The sequence below is a fragment of the Falco rusticolus genome, chromosome 7, assembly GCF_015220075.1.
Source record: "Falco rusticolus isolate bFalRus1 chromosome 7, bFalRus1.pri, whole genome shotgun sequence".
Taxonomy (NCBI): Eukaryota; Metazoa; Chordata; class Aves; order Falconiformes; family Falconidae; genus Falco; species Falco rusticolus.
In genome coordinates, this window is record NC_051193.1 from 61,708,802 (window position 1) to 61,727,635 (window position 18,834).

Below are 18,834 nucleotides of genomic sequence, written 5' to 3' on the forward strand. Positions count from 1 at the left end.
AGGCATTTTGGGAAAGGGCTGGGTTCTGTGGACAAGGCACAAGTACCTTGAGGGATGAGAACAGAAGGAAAAAAAGCAGAAGTTGAAGGAATGATTTTTACTCATTTCATTCCCAAAGTGTTCTGACATTCTGGAAAACTAGATATGTGACTTCCAGTAGCCCCAGGCAACTTCAGTCCTCACAGCCAGCACTTACTTAGCAAATCATCATGAATATTATTGACTTGGCAGATTTACAGGAACATCCTGTGGCAGTTTCTCTAGTGTATGGCACTGTCAGTTTGTAATTACAATCCCCTCTTTTTCCAGGTTGGTTTTATACTAGGTCTGTTTCCTGGTACAAATCACCATGTGGCTGCATCAATTACTGACAAAAAGAGGAGGTAGCACGAGAGTGGGAATAAAGATTTTCGGGGGCTAGGGAATGGTGAGATCATCTGATTTGAAGGCACTGCACACACAATGACTGTAAAACTGCAACACTGGACATGAGCCAGCACCTGTTTTCAACCCTTTGCTTCCTTACTGCAGCATGTTAAATTAGACATTAAAGTTGACTCCTAATTAAAAGATAGTATAGAACGGAAATTATTTTTGCTACGTAGTCCAGATAGCAGAAACACACTCCCATAAAATCTAAAATCATTCAGTCTTGTCTTTTTCCAGGTTTGGGGGGGGTTTTTTGCATTCTACTGTTGTTTAAGACTGTACCTGATGTGTATTTGCCTTGATGAGTCAGTCATTGTTTGTACTGCAAACGAGGTAGTTTATAAACTGAGATATCCTTGCAGTTCAACTAAGCAAAGTTGATTCAGGCAGTATCATAACGTTGAGTTAATCCTTTCCTCCAGATGTGCCTAATTACATAAATCCTTAGCCAGCACAATGACGTCTGGTACTCCCTGTCCCTCTGCTGCCATAACTCCCCATAGTACACCCACCTTTCACCTTGTAAAGGTCAAGAGAGGGAATTTCCACACACTAATTGTCCAGTTCTCTTAGTAAACACAAACTGTTACAAAATTCTTAAATGTATTCTTTCCTCTTTATCACAATTTTCTGTAGACATATTCCTTGGAAGTGAGGGGGAATCCCAAGTACAAGCAGGATATCAAGGCTTTGGAGCATCTCGCTTTGCTTTAGGGAGAGTGAAAGGACTGTGATGAGCTGTGCTCCAACAACCCCTAAACTGTGAAGGGCTGGGGTGAGCGGTGAGAGAGCACAATCAGCAAGCACAATTTAAAGGGTACTTTGCTATTTTTAATTTACATTGAGATTGGTATATTGTAAATGAGGTATGTGGCCAGCTCCTTTTTAAACTGTACCCATCTGGTGTCAGGCATAACTGAATATATATTTCAAACGTGTGTTGGATCAAAGCTAACTCACAATTCCCTTCTTCAAACAGTTTAGCAGTTGGGGTCAGCTGTGCCCTTACTTTACCCACTCTGATCTCTGTATTAAACTCAGACATCTAAAAGATTGGTAAAATAGTTCCAGATTGAGTTCCTGAAGGCTGACAGTGCACAAAGGAATAGTTTTTGCTCTTGGCAGGTAGTTCAAAGTGATCACTTCCAAACTTAATCAGCATTTCTATAAATGGACTACATAAGTTCATATTAATTCCCACGTAAATTGCAGTAGGCCTGTACAGCAGCTGATGAAGTCAGATCCTTACAGTTCCCCTCCCAGTCTGGTGGCAGCAGCTGGCATGTCACCCATACCACCCCTCCCACCTGCAGCACCAGTCAGCTCCAGCCAGCAAAGCCACCAGACCTGCCCTCCTGCACCTCTCACAGGCTGCCACAAAAAACCAGGCTGTGGCTGGTGTGTTCTGTGGCAGGCAGAGGGGACAGGACATGCCTTGCAGCTCTTTCTTGTCTCTTCCAGTGGAAGAGCGGCAGGCTTGTTGAGTGGAGGCTGCTCTCTGAATGGGAGAAGGGTTCTTTGACTAAATGAATTGTGTGGTTTCATGTAGTATAGTAATCATGTGAACAGGTGATTGCGTTTTGGTTTTCCATATGTTAAATTTGAGCTTACAGTTTGGGGAAAATAGTAAGTAAAATTTCTCTCCCAAGTCACTCTTACTAAAAATTATCTTGAGGCCATGAAACACAAAGAAATTAACACCTGTGCATACATACATGGTTGACAAATACATGTACTAATGTGGTCAAGTTTTCATGTGGTAATTTTTCCCATTCTTCAAGTCTGTCTTAACTGTGCAAGAGGCATATGAGAGATCAGCTGCACAATTAGTGAGGCAGTGATATTTGATACAAAATATGAGCTCTACTCCATAAGCTGTCCAGCTAAACAAGCAGTTATTAATAAATTTGACCCAAAAAAAGTCAGGCATGGAAAAGAATTTTTTTGTTCTTTGACTCATTTGGCAGCATCTGTGATTTGTTCAAGTCAAGTACTTTACTGTCTGTAAATGAAGCAAGAACTAAGTAGATCCATGAGTCATTCTCTGTTCACAATCAATACATCCAACAGAGGTCTTATTTGTCATACTGTGACAGTTCATCAGTTCTTCCTCCCACCAACTCTTGTCTTACCACTCAACAAAGCAGTCAGACATATGTTTGTTCATTTGCTCCCAGCCTTTTCCATCTTTTTTTCTCCCACCTCCCGCGTTTTAATGGTACTCCTAGTTTGCATTTCCACAATAATGAAACATTTGCCCTGTTACTCAAAGTTGGAGAGGTTTCTGTCTTTGCAGAGATTTCTGTCTTTGCAACATGTGTTTCATTCTTTAGACCTGTACTTTCATGTCCTTTAAGTATTGCACAAATCATGAAGATGAAGATTTTTCAGTGTTTTCACTGAAAATCACCTTGGGCCTCTGTGTAATGTGATCTTAGAAGAGAAAGAAGCTCAAACACTAAGGACTACCCTTGAAATTTCACTTATTTTTAGTGTTAGAGATATGTGACTGGAACATACAATGTTGCATTCATCTCTCATCAGTTAATTTCTGGGGTTCCTTGAATATCTCAGCAGGTAGACTGAGACAAGTTCTTCTCCAAAGCCACATCTGAGAGATTGATGTTTATATACTGCAGTCTTCCCCCTCCCCTCCTATATTGGTGCCATTCTAAAACAGAATAGATCAAGCTCAAAAAATCTATCGGGCATTTTGATAGCTTCTCCCTGTTGCTTTGTTCTAAAATCAGATACTTCCTTGACTCCCCTTAGTATTTGCAGCCTCTGTTTCTGGCTATAAAACTTAATAAAACCCATGTGATTAAATTAACAATCTCTTTCAGTTTCTGTCTGGTATTTATAGTTTCTACCTTTGTATTTGGCAATAACAGCAAATAAAAAGTTAAGGTAAGTACAGGAGCACCCAAGCACTCCTTCTTTTATGAGGGGAGTTGCATCATATCTTCTGTAACAAGAATTCTTCTAATCACTAGGAGTGTAAGCTTGAAATTCAGCAGGGCAGAACAAAATGTGCTGTGATGATTCATGTCCCAGTGAGCTTGGTAACTGTAGCAACAGGTTGGTTATTGTATGTTGTAGAGGAGTCCTGCTAAAATCTGGGTGATGAAGTGAAATGACAGTATTTTCTGAACTGGTTGAGTTTCAATCTTGCTGTTTTCACTTCTTCCTTAGAAACCACAAGATGAGTTTTCTTTGGGCAGCCCAACTGATTCACTTAATTATGGAATTGTTAGGTGGCAATAAGAGGTGTGCTGGGCCTTAGAATCAGAAACCTGGTCTTTAGGGAACAGCTGCTTCTTTAGAAGTGATTCTTGTATGGAAAGTCTCCATAATAGTGAGAGACTATGATGCTATTAAGATACGGGAAGCAGGCCAGAAAATGTGATGCTTGGGTTACTGTAGGCCAATTCTGTGTTAGAATAAATATTTTATTTGAGCCGGAGAAATGCTGGGTTTTAGTATCGTCTTAAAGGTAACATAGGTAAAAGCCTCAGAACAGTAATTGCATTCATTCACGTACATCTGGATTTATTTATATATTTTGAAAAGTGATTGATTTTTGGTTCACAGTTGGCTTTTACATCTGATACACTATTTTTAGTAAAAGCAGGAAAGAAAATATTTGGAAGCTGTGTTATCTGAAGGAGAAAAGGTACAAGTAAACAAAAGCCTAAACTGCATTTGGATTTATTTACCAATAAATAAATACATTTTATTTATGTTACAAAAGTCTACATTTTTTGAACAATATATTATTCCTAGAGATTTCACTATATTGAAATATATATGTAAGTATATGGTTGTTTCAAACCAAAGTATCTAACCTGTCTAATCAAGACAGTGGTCAGAAGTGGAGTAGGATTGCAGGAACAAGGCAAGTTTGGAGGGATGATTCCAGTTGTTACAGCCTCCCAGATTTTTTTACTGATTTAGGAACTTCTGGGTGAAAAAGTTGTGTCCTGACTAGCAAGTTTAATAGCCACTGTTGACGTTTCCTTTGATAAATTTAATTACCTTCCCCAGTTTATTTTTGCCTTTGGTTTTCAAACCATCCCGTGGCAATGAGTCCCACAATTATATAGGATGTGATAATGCATGTGGGTTTTTTTGTTTTAAACCTGCTGCCTGTAAATTCTGTATGATGGCCTCTGCTGAGTAGTGGTGAATGGTCCCCCTTTGCACTTTGCAGCTAACTTGCCATTTGACAGATGACACTTTAATGACACTTCTCAAATGACTAGCATGTATTCTTTTTATAAATTATCTGGAAGGAAAAGTTGCATACAATTGTGCAAAAGAGTTATCACACAGATTTTTCTTTCTTCTCCATTTTTAACTGTGTTCCTTTCTTGATAGGGTCTTTGTTCTACCTGGGTGTGTATGGTGGCCATCAGGGCTATTACTGGGCTAAGAGTAAGCCTCTCAAATTGGGCTCAGGAGACCAGCATTTTATTATGTAATGGTTGACCTCCTGTCTGACTGCGAGCAAAACTGTCCTGGTCTTGCAGGTTACCTGTAATGAATATAGCAAGCCAAAATTTCCTGTGGACTTTTCACTATTTTTAAAAATATATTCTTATTTGTCATAGAATGAAAATTCCTAATAAGCTTTTTTTTCCTTATTTAAGTGTAAGAGATGGGAGGAATATAAGATTTTTAAAAATTAAAAATTAATTGCACTTCAGAAAGGTTTGGGAGTTTGTGTGTGCCACTGCAGCAGTCCATTGCGGTCTCCCATGGGTGACATGTGGTGTGCCTCTGCTGTGGTTTAAATTACAAGATAGCAACAGAGGTAGCAGGAACAGGGACCAGTGATTTGACATAATCTGTCTAACTCCCCACGTCCAGTGCAATTGAAACATGGTCTGTAATAGTACAAAATGTGAAATGCCTAGAAGCCTTGCAAGCATGTCTGTTAATGGTTGTAATCAGACCTGATCTATCCATACAAAACTTAATTAAGCTATTACCAGACATGCTGAGACTTGCAAATGATTTTGTTGTTTGGTATCATGTGAGGAACAGGAGTGATGTAGTAAGAATACCAGTAGCAAGAACATAATAAGAAAGCTATGACTACCTTTGCTGTTCTTCAAATTTTCAGGCTGATTTCTAGCACAGGCAACGCTAATCAGCGTGGGTTCTTCCTCTGTCGTATAGAATGACCTCTAGGAAGTATAGGGATTTTTGGGACTGCTTCTAGGAGAAAAGTCATAGCAATTTGACCCAAGCTGAAATAACTGCAGAGGAGGTCCTAAGTTGCAGAATCTCCTGAAAATGAGCCTCATACCTGCTGGGTCACCTCATATGCATGTTGTGCTAGTGTAGCAGGCCAGTGGCTTACTGCTGTGGAAGTCTATCTTGAGTATAAGGTCATCCCTATCTCCATGTGTAAAGCAAGAGAACTCTCCCTGATACTTGTGAAAACTAAACTAAAACCTTGTTTGCTTCTTAACATGATATCCCCAGTTGCTTACATGATTTTACAACTTTTTAGATCTTCCAAGTTGTATTTTTCTAAATGATAGAGAATGAACTGAAAATTTAAAACTGTATGTATATATTTACTTATTAGTAGCCATGATGCTGTTACACAATAGAAATCTTTGTTCCTCATCCTCCAAGAAAAGATGCCTATCTCAAGATCTTAAAAATTAGTCACTGAAAAACAGTAGATGAAGAAATAACCTTACAAAGAATCATTTGTGTTAGAATTCTCCTTTTTATGTGCATCTCCATCAAATAAACAAACATATTCTCTATTCTATAAATACTATTTCCTAGATATAATCCAAAAATAGTATATTTTAAATCACTTTGAATGCTTAATCTCTGGCATTGTACTTACTGCCCTGTCTTATTGTTAGGAAACCTCCTTTTTCTTGAGAAATTCTCTATTTCAAATCATTTACATATTTTGTACTAATCTTTACAAGTATCTACTGGTTTTTCCTTTCCACCCAGAGATACTAACTTGTGATGTTGTTTCTTCCTGATTTATTATTCACCATTCAGTTCTATAATGATCCAAATAGTTCTTTCCACAGTTCTAGCTGGAAACATGCATTGAAGTTAGAATGAGTCAGGTGAGTCAGAAGCTAAAGAAGCTGTCCAAATTGTGTAAACATAATATACTGTATTTTTCAACTGATTTTATGAAGTATTAACAGATAGTTCTGTCTAATTTTTCCAAATAATTTCTACCATTTCCAGCTACTGCATTGTCCTATCCTTGCACAGTGTTTCCTGTAGAAACTGTTAAAACTGGACCTGTGCTTCTGTCATATTGATGGTACCAACGTACCTTTTAAATTCATCAGGAAATATCAGTGATGCTTATGTCTGTATTCATCATTGTCCAACATTCATCCATTTACCTGCTCAACTCTGTGCTCACCAAAAAGGAACAGTGAGTTGGCAGTAATATTTCTTCTGCCTCTAATATTGTGAGTATCTTTGTGCCTTGAGCTTTTAAGGAGTCATGTTGACATGGCTCCACGAGCAAGCTGTGTACATTGTGTGCCATAAGCTCTCTTAACAGAAGTTAAAAGCCAGTTCAGCTCCACTGGTTCTGTGGAGTTGTTCCTGACCTACACAGTATACCAGTGCAGGAAGATCAACCTTGCTGATGCCTTTTCTCCTTGTTTATTTCCTAATTGTGTGATATTTGGGTAAACTAGGTAGTGCTTCACTATACACTGAAATAAAAGAAGTATGATGCAGCTGCTTGCTAGGGCTGTGGTTCATTGGAATGTGAGCTTCTACATTAAGTGCAAGTGTGAGGAAAGCACAGTGGAAGATGGATATTCTCTGAATACTGTTTGTACTACTACCTGATTGATTGATTGATTAATAGGAATTTTCTTCCACCACAGCCCTAAGGTGCCACACATTTGAGTAAATAAAATGAAGTAGTACTAAGAGGGTTGCAAGCAGGTGGTCATAGAGCAGGACCAGTCAGTCTTAATGATGTTGATTTAACCTGCTCCTTATTAGGAGTAGTTATCCTGGGCTTATCTAATGTTAATGTTGCTATGCTGCTTTAGCATCTGAATTAATTTACATGATATCCCTGTAAAATACTGCACTGTACTGTTTAAATCCATTTATGTATGATGGCCCTAAGTCTCAATAGTTAAAGGAAGTGGCTTAAATAAAAGAATTAGAGACTTTTGACATTTTCACTTCTTATTGATATGTATGTATCTTTATAGTTTCATGTCTTGCAGAACGGAAAGCTCTTAACTTTCCATTGAATTCGCAACCCCAAATGTGCTTTCAGAAATGCTATAGGTTAGGGATTTCTTTTTTCTCATCCCACTCACTCTCATTTCCACAAGCCCGTTCACCCTGCCAGCCTAGCTAACATAACCAGTAATATGACACAGAGTTTTAACCCGTAGCTGTCTGATAAATTTGGTAAACAAAATTCTCTGAAACTATAGCTCTTTCTTGCACTTGAGCACTGCTGTTCAATCCTGGGTGCTCCAGGAGTTGTTAGGTGGGTATCTGCATGGAAATGGACAAAGGAGAGAAAGATGCAACAGAATTCCTCAAATATGCTGGCTGTTATAGTTATATACAGATATCTTGAAACCGTAATGCTGATTCCTTAAAACAAAATTTGCTTTAAAAAGATAAATCCTTTTATGATATAGGGGGTGGGTGGCTCTTATTTGGCTTCTGTTCTTCAAGCCGTTCCCGTGGTCATATTTTCGTATTCTCAAGCTTGTTTCTCTTGCAGGGGCAAGAAATGACTAAGTAGACAAAGATTTTCATGCCACCAGTTGTTCCCAGGAGGTGGAGCTTTTAGGCAAATGCCAAATATCATCCATAATTAATTTGTAGGAGCTGACAGTATTATCTGTTTGTCAAATTGCTATATCTTATCTTCTGAGTTAAAGAAAAATACTTTAGATAAAACAGTGGCCTGCCCAGTGTCCAGCTATTAAGTATTGCGGACTGTTATCAATAAACCTGAATGAAAAGCATTGAAGTAAATTAGATCTTGTGGATTGTAGCTATTGTGGGGGGCTTTCAGACCTCCACATATAGATATTGCCTGCAGTGTTACTAGTAAAACGGCATGAGTCTGCAGTGATGTACAATCAAAGTTAATGGCTGCGTTAATAATGCTGACCCATAGTTTACATTCACTTGTGATATACTCTGCATCAGATTTTTGTTGGTTTTGCAGGAACAGTATGTTACTTACCAGAGTGTGCAGCCGTGATCCAAATGAGACGGTTGAACCTCTGCCTCATGAGACAGGCAGTGGAAGGTGTACTGGTGTGTGTGAAAGTCCCCCAAGTTTCCTCCAGCCTGGCAAATGTCAGTTACGCTCTTCCCAGTATCCCAGATTCCTTCCTTGGTCCCTCCTTGCATGGTCTGCCCAGGGTAGGTGAGCCTGACTGACCACACAGCTGCTCCTCCACCTCAGACCTTTGTGCTTTAGTTTGTTTCTGCTGATTTTTGTCCTGTTCAAGAACATTTTATGTGTTCTCTTTCATATTAAATAATCTTTCTGACCTCCAAAGAGAAATCACCACTCACTTGAGTAGTTCTGTTAATGTATTTATTTGTGCAAAATTGTTCTTATATTGGAACAGTTGTTTTTGAAGGTAACCTCTTTATCTCTGAATAGTAATCTGTAGCACACAACTGGAAAACAGTATTAAATAGAAACAGAAGAAAAGCAGTGTGAAAATAGTGTTATAAATGTTTGCTGCGTGTTGTAGTCAAATTCTTTTTTTTGACTGCAAGCAATCAGTCGGTTTACTGATGGGTTTCCTTGGTTATTGTGTCGTTCTTCCTGGACGATAAGCCTGTTGACCTGTGAACATAGAAAGTCTTTATTTTAAAGTTTTTGTGGAACTATCAAGTTTATTAAAACATAGGATATCACTGCAGAAGCATAGATTTAATATGTCTTGAGCAGCATCGTGCCTGTGCCTTCTATAACCGTGATCTCCCCAGCTGCTGCGGCACCTTTCCTCAAAGAACAAAAGTACCATCTGGGACTTTTTGAACCACAGATTGGAAAAGGGGAAAGCACTTAACATCAGACTAGGTCAGTGATGGTGTGCAGACATCTGCATAGGACAGTGATGAGAGCTAAAGTATTGGTATTTTTTAAACTGTCAGTTTCACTCTTACAAAGCTGATTTCAGTCCTGCACCGTGTTATTGCCTATCTGTGGAAAGGATCAGTCAAGCTTGTGCTTTCATTTTCATAACACCCTATCACCACCGCTGCCACCATCACCCAGAGATCCTGCTCAACATTTTGGATTTTCAGTACCTAGGTGTAACTTCTCAGCCACACTGTGAAAATCTAAGGCTGGCATGGCTGCATTTAGTTCACAAATGTTCCCTTCTAATAGCTAGCTTTTTACATTTTTTCTAAAATGAGAAATGGTAAGAGAAACTCTCTCATAGCCTTAAGTTGCTGTATAGAGCTGCTACAATAATAGCAGAAATGCAGGAGTACCACTGTAAGGGTAAAGATTGGATTTGCAGTGAAAGATGGCAGACCCCTGAAGCTGTGACTTCAGCTGAGAGAATAATTCCATTTACAGTCAGTGGCTCTGACAGATAAAGTTTCACTTCTGAAGCCTATACAAAATTAAGTAAAACCTCATACCTTTTCTTTTTTATGTAATTTGCTTCCTCACAAAAATAAATGTGATTTTTATGTAGTACTTGGTGCCATGAAGCAATGTGTATTGATCAGTAAGAAAATACTATTGTAGAAACAGCAGTGCAGGCAGAAAGAATTCAAGGATAAGAACAAAGATTAGTATCAATGTGTGAAAATGCATAGGTAACATTTCATGTCCTTTCAGCTTTACATGTTATTTTCCTACCCTTGTATAATCATGGATAGACAGAATCACCTAGTTCATGTCCTTGGAATGGAGCATTGATGCAGATAACTCCTTTTAATATTTGCAAATCTCCAGGTTTTAGTACAAAACAGTAAGTGCTCAGGAGAGTCTGGACAAAAAAAATTCCATGTAAGATGACCCATATGTATTGTCAAGATCTTGGTATTTATTCTTTGTTGCAAGGAAGAAGATGAGCAAGAGGAGAGATGAAAATGTACAATGGTGTCAGCTACGTAGAAAAAATACCTCAGAGATCAGAAAAAGAGAAGTATCTTTTCCCTTTTACATGATTCAAGAAAGAAAGATATTCATAGAAGTCATGTTCATGAAAGGAAACATTTTACTGCCAGTCCACAATTAAAATACAAAACTTACAGCTGTTGGGACTGGGCTATAGTTAATTGTGAATTGCAATTTTCCCAGTCACTGCCTTATCAAATTGCTACCTTGGATTTCAGATTCACCCATTCTCTTCCATCTTTATGCCTACTTTATAATGGCTGAGCCAATATCAAAGGGTCTGCCTGCATGTTTAAACCAATGTTACCTTTTTTTGTGAGTGATTGGGAATGAAAATTGTATTGTAGCTGATAAACAAAACTTTGTGGTTGAGAAACTTGACTGACACTGCAGTGATGTACAAAATTAAACTTCTGTGCACCTGAAGAATGTTTATTTGTCCACATATTTCTTGAATTGTTTTAAGAGTCAGAAAAAATTGCCTGTTTTTCCCTTTTGCGGTTTATACTATAAAATTCAGCAGTTCCCCAACTGTCCATCTTTTCTTTAGCCGTCATTTCTGGAGTTCTTGTCATTGTTTATTTAATAACGTGCTATGCTAACTATTGTAACTATTTTTCTTCCTTTGATTCATGGTTGACCTTTATTCATCTAAAGATTGTGACGATGAAAATATTAGCATTCAAAAGGAGTGACATTCAAGAAGTGTGACCAAGAATAGTCAAACTAAAAGGTGTGTTAGGTGTAAGGTCTGACAGAGTGCCTGAGATCTTCTAGAAGTGACAATCCATTCTGAAAAGCCAGGCTCCAAAAAGCTAGTGACTCCTCCACCTGGTGATCCTGCTCCTGCCTCCCCACCCTTCATGTCATACACACAATTTAAATTCTATATTTAAGTTGTGTATATGTTTCTTTGGTCTCTGCATGCATCCCACCTTGATTCTGTTAATTCTCCTAGGAAATACTGCATCACTGTCCATTGAACAACTACTTGTCATGCCTTTTGGAAATAAGACAGAACAGAATGTAGCCATAATTAGATTATATCTTAGAAAGTATCTATTTCAAAACCTTTTTCTTCTTACATACCCCTCTGCTGAGAAGGATAGGGACCTATCCCTACCTGCATAGGAGAAATTCATAACAGTCTTTCCAAACTTAAAGATAATGTACACAGGTTTGGTTTGTATTGTGCTGTTCTCTGAGCTGATCAGTAGAATAAAAAATGGGTCACTCTTGAAGCTTTTTTGAATTTGGAAGTTTTACCTACAGTTTATAATATAGCAGCATGTAATATCAGAGCCTCTTTACAAACATATTAGTTCTACATTCAGAACTGTTTCAGAGATTTGTCTTGAGCAGGTTGCACCTTCAGTTGAAGTTCAGTAGAGTTGTAATTAAAGATACCTCTGTTACTGGCATAATAGCCAGGGTACCATGAACACAGGAAAGTACTGATTATGCTGTTGGTTCTGTACCTGATCTGAATCTGTTGAAGATTACTTTGCCTTATTCTCCCCACTATCCAGGACTGGAGAGGGCTCATTAGCTTGGATGCAGTCCATGGAGTATCAATTTTGACCTGGAAGTGATACCTACATTCACCCAGTGCTGCACTTGAGCCAAGTCCTCCAGTCAGTGGGAACACGGGACTGTGCAGGGGCACCAGGTGTCTCTGTACACAGTCAGTTTGGACCTGGCTGCAAAAGCATCTTCAGGATGCCTCTGAATACAAACTTACTCTGCAAACAGCAAAGCTATATCTAGGCATCACCTCATCTGAGCAAACTAAGTCTACTGTACTCTCCTCAATCTATATTAAATCAACTCTTTGCTTCTGTGGTTTAGTTCTCCTGCTCAGTCAATAATCTGCCTCTGATTAATAGAGTTGACTGTGAAGTCAAGAGCAAAAGCTGGTATCTGGAAATGAATTGCAAATTTTAATGAATTGTGATAGGGAGTGAAGACATGTCTCTAGTGAATGCATCAAGAGAGGGTAAGTCAATTCTAGGTGTGGAGTCAATGTAGACAGGTTGAAGCATGTTAAACGTGTGATTGCTGTCATTGCGGTGTAAAGTGCTGTCACTGGTAGAGTTTTGCGTGATGATGTGTGTGTTGCATCAATCTAAATACAGAATACAAATAGTCCCAACAATATTGTTTCTGCAGTATTGCAGAGAACCACAGTGTTGTAAGGGATAATTCCCAATTGTTAGCTGTTGGCGGTCTCAAGAGCATAAAGTAAACCAGGCTGATTAAGCTTAGTGACTGTTACTTACTCATCCGTTACTGCTTTCCCTTCTAAGTAGTTACCCCCTTGCTAGTCAAAGACAGATAATCTGTAGGGGATCAAGAAATGTGTATGCTGCCCCTGCATTTGAGAAAAGAGGACTTTGAGACTAGTTATGCTGTGTCATCTGTAATAATGTAGAAACTATATGAAACAGCTTCCATTGTGTTTGGTGCTGTGATAATGGTATTGAGTCTGCTTTGGGGAAATTACCAGTCCCAGTGGGAAAGTCCAGCCTTTCTTGCAGGCAGCGCCCTTGCCTACCCTGGGTAACCTGGCTGTGCAGTGGGAAGAAACTCTGGCTTCCCATCATCTCTCTGTCCTGTGTGTACTACTGAAGTACACAGGGGTTTTGAGCTTCTTTGTCTACAATATGTAAAAAGGGAACTAAAAATGATGGAACTGTAAGTCAAATACACATGGTGATGTGGGAGTTGATTACTTGCAAACTTTTGGAGACTATGCTCATGCTCAGCCCCACCTGACAGTGTACTTACAGCAGCTCTGTACCTGTGGGCAGCGTTGGGGTTTCCTCTGCAGTTTTATAGCCGTGATTTTGGGTGGGAGGGAGCACTAACAAGAGGTGAAAATAACAACAGAGCAGTTTGTTGCTGTTATTAGCAGATAATCTGATTGTAGGTGTGCTTTGCTTTTGAATGGCAGTGAAACCAAATGTTTAGACAACAGCAAACATGATTTATTAACAACAAATCTGATCTAAACTTTTTTTTGGATCATTACTTCTTCATGCTATACCTGTATACAGGTGAGACACTTTTTGCTGAATCACTGAATGGTGTGCCTCCCAGCAGCGGTGTTTAGGTGTTTTCCATCTGACAAGTGGGAAACCACCGGTACTGTCCAAGGAGAAAAGCTGTCCTGCGGCAAGCTAACCTTTGAAACTGGGACACATGGCACAGTGTGATCTAGTGATCAGAACAGGTGAATGGCAGTAAAGTCTTAGGAAATCTGTGTCCTGCTCTGCTCATAGTTCCTTGTATGAGGTAGAGTTATTAATCTGTCTCCCTTGTAATCCCTTATGCACTTGTGTAAAATGGAGATGTAATGATGCATTTACCTCGTAAGGCCGTTGTGAAGTTTAAAGAATGAGGATTCATCTTGCAGTGTGACAGAGATTCCCTGCTCTCCCAGCTTAACTGCTATGTCTGATCCCCATTAAATTATGCAGAATTGTCAATGTCAGTCATGGCAAAACTATTTCCAGAAATTTGTATAGAAAAATTCCCTTCTGATGGGAAACTGGTAATAGTTAGCTGAAAAGTGGTTCTTTTAAAGTGTAACTTGCCGATTTTTTAAATTTAAAACTACCAGTTACAGCATTTTTGGTTGCTTTATTTCAAATTTGCAAAGATCAGGCTTTTTACATGATACAAGGAATTCAACATCAGCATAATCCTGAGGAGTATGCGTTGTCTGTCCCACTGCTCTGCCTCCCCACCTCTTTTCACCCCAGCTCCTCTGATCCAGGAGTTCCTGCCTTTGTGTGTCAGCGCAGTTGTGATAATGCCATGACCTGGTTGACAACATGGCCCAACAAACAGATTATATCAGCAAAACAGAAAAAAAAAAAAAAAAAGTGCATTGTGATAATGAGGGCAGGAGCTTGGTGGCGGAGGGGGAATTCCATAAAATGGCATTGCTGCAGAAACAAAAAGAACTCATTTACATGTGGGGAAATGGCTTGTATCTCTGGGACTGTCCCAAGGAAAGATAAATGTATATACTCAGCCAAAGTATCGTACAAATGTGCTAGTTTTTCACTGATTCACAGATTAGAGTGCAGAAATCAGAGTTAGGACATGCACACTGGATATATATATGTGCATTTAAATATGGATTATTTTAAATAATTAAAAAAATTGTAGAAAAATTGTTAACACTGTGAATAACCACACTAGGAGATACTTGGTACATTTGTGAACAGCTGGTTTTAACTCTTCCATCGATCTGTGTGTAGTTTCATACTTCTTTGCGGCTGTACCTGGCTCTATCAGTCATTTCCTACAGTGATGTGAACACAAAATTGTTTGCATTGTAAGTGAAATGTTAAGGTTTAGGAGAAGCTTGAGAAAGATCTAATTAAACAGAGACTGGGACAGCACAGGAGTAATTTAAATGTAACAGATAAATGTTGAAGGGGATTGCAAGCATAACATATTCAGCAGGTACTAATGAGCACGAGTTTCATGAAGGATCTAGTGATCTTCACAGAGAGCTGATTAAAATGTCTGTGTAGTTCAGAAAGAAATATGGACCCTGGTGTACCCTGTCAGAGGAAAAGAAAGTAAGACTGAATGCAAAGATAGTTATTGATATAATCTACTACTTCCAGTGCCTTGTTGCATGGCCAGTGGTTGTGCAGAACAGCAGCGATTCACACCTTCCTGCACCTCTGCCTCAGCCACGTCTTGCCATATGAATTGAAGCAGCTGGTCTAACGATGCTTATTTTCCCTTCTGTGCAAAATGGCACCTTGTAATTCCTGTTTTCAGAAACAATGTGGTTTTACATGCTCTGCTGTGCAAATTTGAAAGATACTAATATTCATAAAAAGTCATTCTTTCACTAATTTTGTAATCCATATTTTCAAGAAAATGGATAGCATAGGGAATGTGTGTATCGTGTATTTTTAAATTATTTATATGGATTGCCTTTTGAACGAATTATCCAACTGAGCATCTGATGTTTGCTGCCTGAATAATGTGGGAACATTTAAAGGGTGCATCTACATAGACCTTATTGCATATAGCATATTTGCATTGTGTAATGGCACATACTGGTTTTTAGATAATGTCTGGAAATACTGGATTAATAAAATACTCATGTCTTTTTTTTAAGTGAAAGATCACTACTGCTGCTTTTTTGTTAACAGTATTATGTTCAGTTTCCTCTATGAGTAAAACAATGTTACTGTGTGTCTCACATCTTCCCTTCTTGAGAAGCAGCCAGGCGTGGGAGTAGATACAATTAGGAAACCCCCCACGTAAGTTCTGTGATAGACCACCCCTGTTAAGCACCCAAGCCCAAAATGAGATAAAATTCTCTTTAGTAAAGTTGCATCAGGCAAGGTAGTGTGTAGAACAAAATTATTTTTATCTTGTGAAAGCAAAAATAACTTCTGCATTCTGTGTTTTAGTTGTGTAGGTAAAGGTTAATCTCTGTGGTAAGTAAAGGAGGGAAAGTGTGCTGTTACGCAAGAAGTTTCTAATTTTTTTAATGGTGATTCCCATTAATTTTATTACCATTTAAGCCTGTTCTGAGTTTATCCATTGCAAAACTATAGCTGTTTTTTACCAACGTCTCTATTTTTTTCCCAGAAGCACTTCATACTAGAGAACCTCATATGATAATGATATGTAGGAGAATAAAGTCCATATGACTAACAGGTACAAAGCATCACAAGTTACAACCTTCAGAAAGAAAGACTTAAGGGAGCTGGATCCCAGCCAGTCGGGTTTTTTATAAACTTGAGAATAGCCTCAATTGACCAACCCATATCTGGAAATCCAGCTGCCTTTGTATTGAACCATAAGTGTAATTAAAAGGTGTTTCTTTTTTTTTATTGGGCGTGAACGCCAGCAGTTCAGATACTTTATTGACTTACAATACCGCTAGTGCAGCTGTGTTCCTGAGACTTTTTTTGACTTGTAGTCTGCTTTTAGGACTGGTTTCTTCTGATGTACCGTCAGGATGCTCTTGCCATCGAGTTTTTTATTTTAGACTTTGTGGAATCAGTTTCTGAAGTATTCTTTGAAAAACATTTTAACTTTTCTTTTTCACGTGACTTTATGCTAACCTTCCCTTAATGTAGCAAAACATTAGGCAAAAAGAGAAAGTATTTTCATTTGGAATTTGTAAGTGGTTGCTTGATTTACTCATGATTGATAATTCATTCACTCTTGACTTCTCTACATGAAAATGTGTATGGATGCAGTAAGTACATTCCTAACTTTTATGAAGTTTCATGAACTCAGCTTAAAAAACCTTAATTCTCCTTTGGTATTTGTATCCAGCTATTTGCAGGACTGGGCCAATGCGTAAGAACCAGAAAACAAAAGTGACTGTAGAAAGTAAAATCTATGAGCCAGTTTTTACTGGCCAGATGAGACATTCCAAAAAGAAATGTCAATATTGAAAAAACTAATTTCAGTTTTTAATAATGTCACAATTCAATAATCAGATAAATTATGTGATATAGATGAGACTATATGTTATTACATAATATGGTTACTTTGAAAGCCTTCCAGTAACGTAAAAATGGTGGCTTTTATTTTTCTCTTTCAATTCTGTGTTCCAGTAAGAATTCTGTAACATAGCTCCAAAGACTCAGGGCATGCACCGGAGAGAATGCAGTTTTTATTATTACCTGCTGTTTTCTAGGCAGAAATTGCTGCATTTGGCCTTTTCCTGCTCACATTAGGTCCTGTATGTTTTAACCATGGTAAAGTAGATTGTCCGCATGTGTAGCTGATGTCCAGCGTGATCTCCAGGAGCAGGAACTCAGTTCTGACAGGTACTGTTAGGCTCTTGTGCTTTGCATTAGAACTGGGACACAGTGTCTCCATGAAAACAGAGACTTCAGTCCCTCAGAGTTAATGCTGGTAACGGCAACCTATAGGTCAGCAGTTAAAATTAACACAGACAATCCTCTCTCAGATCCTCAGATCCAGATTCATGGCATACTTAATTTCAGCCGTCTCCAGGTCCTTTGCTGAGAGGGGCAGTCCCACGCTTTTCCTGTCGTCATGACCTCCCGTGCTGTGTTCCCATCGGTCATGAGCCGTGTGGCTGCAAGCTCAGCCCTACAAAAAAAAATATCTGTTGTTGGATCAGGGAGCTCATGGGTAGTTGTGACATTGTTAGATCTGATGCAACAGAAGCAGTGGGAATGTGCAGCTCGAGAGAGGATTGAGCGGGACTGTGCCTTTCCTTGGCTACTTGCAGGTAGATCAAACTAAATGCATTGTACAATTGTACCCAAGATTTAGATGAACAATTCTTTCTAACCCCTGAAACAAAAGATGATGATATAACGGTAAGGATCACAAATAGGAGGAAAGGAGGGGAAAGAGCAAGAGAAGGAGAAAGGCAACTGGAGGTATTGTAGGGAGAAGACAAAACAGGGAAGGGGGAAGCAGCCAGAAAAGCAGGAAGAGGGATTAGAGAAAAATCAGAAGATTGACAACTAGTGGCAGCAAATGCAAGTAAAAATTAGGAAACACCTTTCCCTGGTGGTTGAGCATACCGTCCTCAGTCTTCAAACGTGAAACTTCAGTCTCAAGAAACAGTTCTGTCTTCCTGGGCAGAACTGGAGTGCCGTTGCTTTGTGAGCAGTCCACAGCAATGACCTGCATGCTGACAGCCAGAACCTTTGCCCTCCGCGAGCTCTGTCTCCGTGAAGCAGACAGCGAAAGCTACAGACACAAGTGCCTGACCCGAGAAGCATTTATTGCCAAACAGGCACAGCCCTAAGAGGCTGCGGTAAAGTCCCTCTGCAGAGAAGCTGGCGCAGCAGTGAATTTGCCACCTCAGGATGTTGGTTCATAAGTGGGAGGCCAGTCTGGCTGTGGCTTTCAGAAACCCTTAATCCTGAGGTCACAGATTTCCTGCTGCTGCTGCTTGCCGCTTCCCCACAGGGCAGCCCGGTTCTCGTGTAGCTCTCCAGTTTCGACAATAGGTGGGGCTGGAAAAGCAATATGGTTTAGGGCTCGGTCCTCCAAGCAGCAAAGGCTCCAGTCATTTCCAAAAGTAGGTATTGCTTACATCCCAGCGTGATTCAGTTCCCTCAGCTGACTCTGAATTTCTGAACTCTCCATACAACTTCCTGAGTTCATTCATGTCATTCAAGCTACAAGAGCTGGGAAAGGTTTATAATAGCAATGTGTTTTCTCTGTGGTTGAGAGCAGCTTCCTACAATGAACTGGTTTAGTTGGTTGGGGTTTCTTTC

At 39.2% G+C, this 18,834-nt stretch overlaps 1 protein-coding gene and 1 long non-coding RNA gene across 3 annotated transcripts in view; one reads left to right on the forward strand and one right to left on the reverse strand.

The window, feature by feature from the left end:
• Positions 1–18,834, forward strand: part of LOC119151799 (protein only RNase P catalytic subunit) — a 53,742-nt gene that overhangs the window by 30,847 nt on the left and 4,061 nt on the right. The window lies entirely within an intron of this gene.
• On the reverse strand, positions 16,726–18,635 carry LOC119151805. The gene is made up of 2 exons (XR_005105553.1): positions 18,110–18,635; positions 16,726–17,689 (listed from the first exon to the last, which is right to left on the reverse strand). It is a non-coding gene; the product is annotated as an uncharacterized LOC119151805 (long non-coding RNA).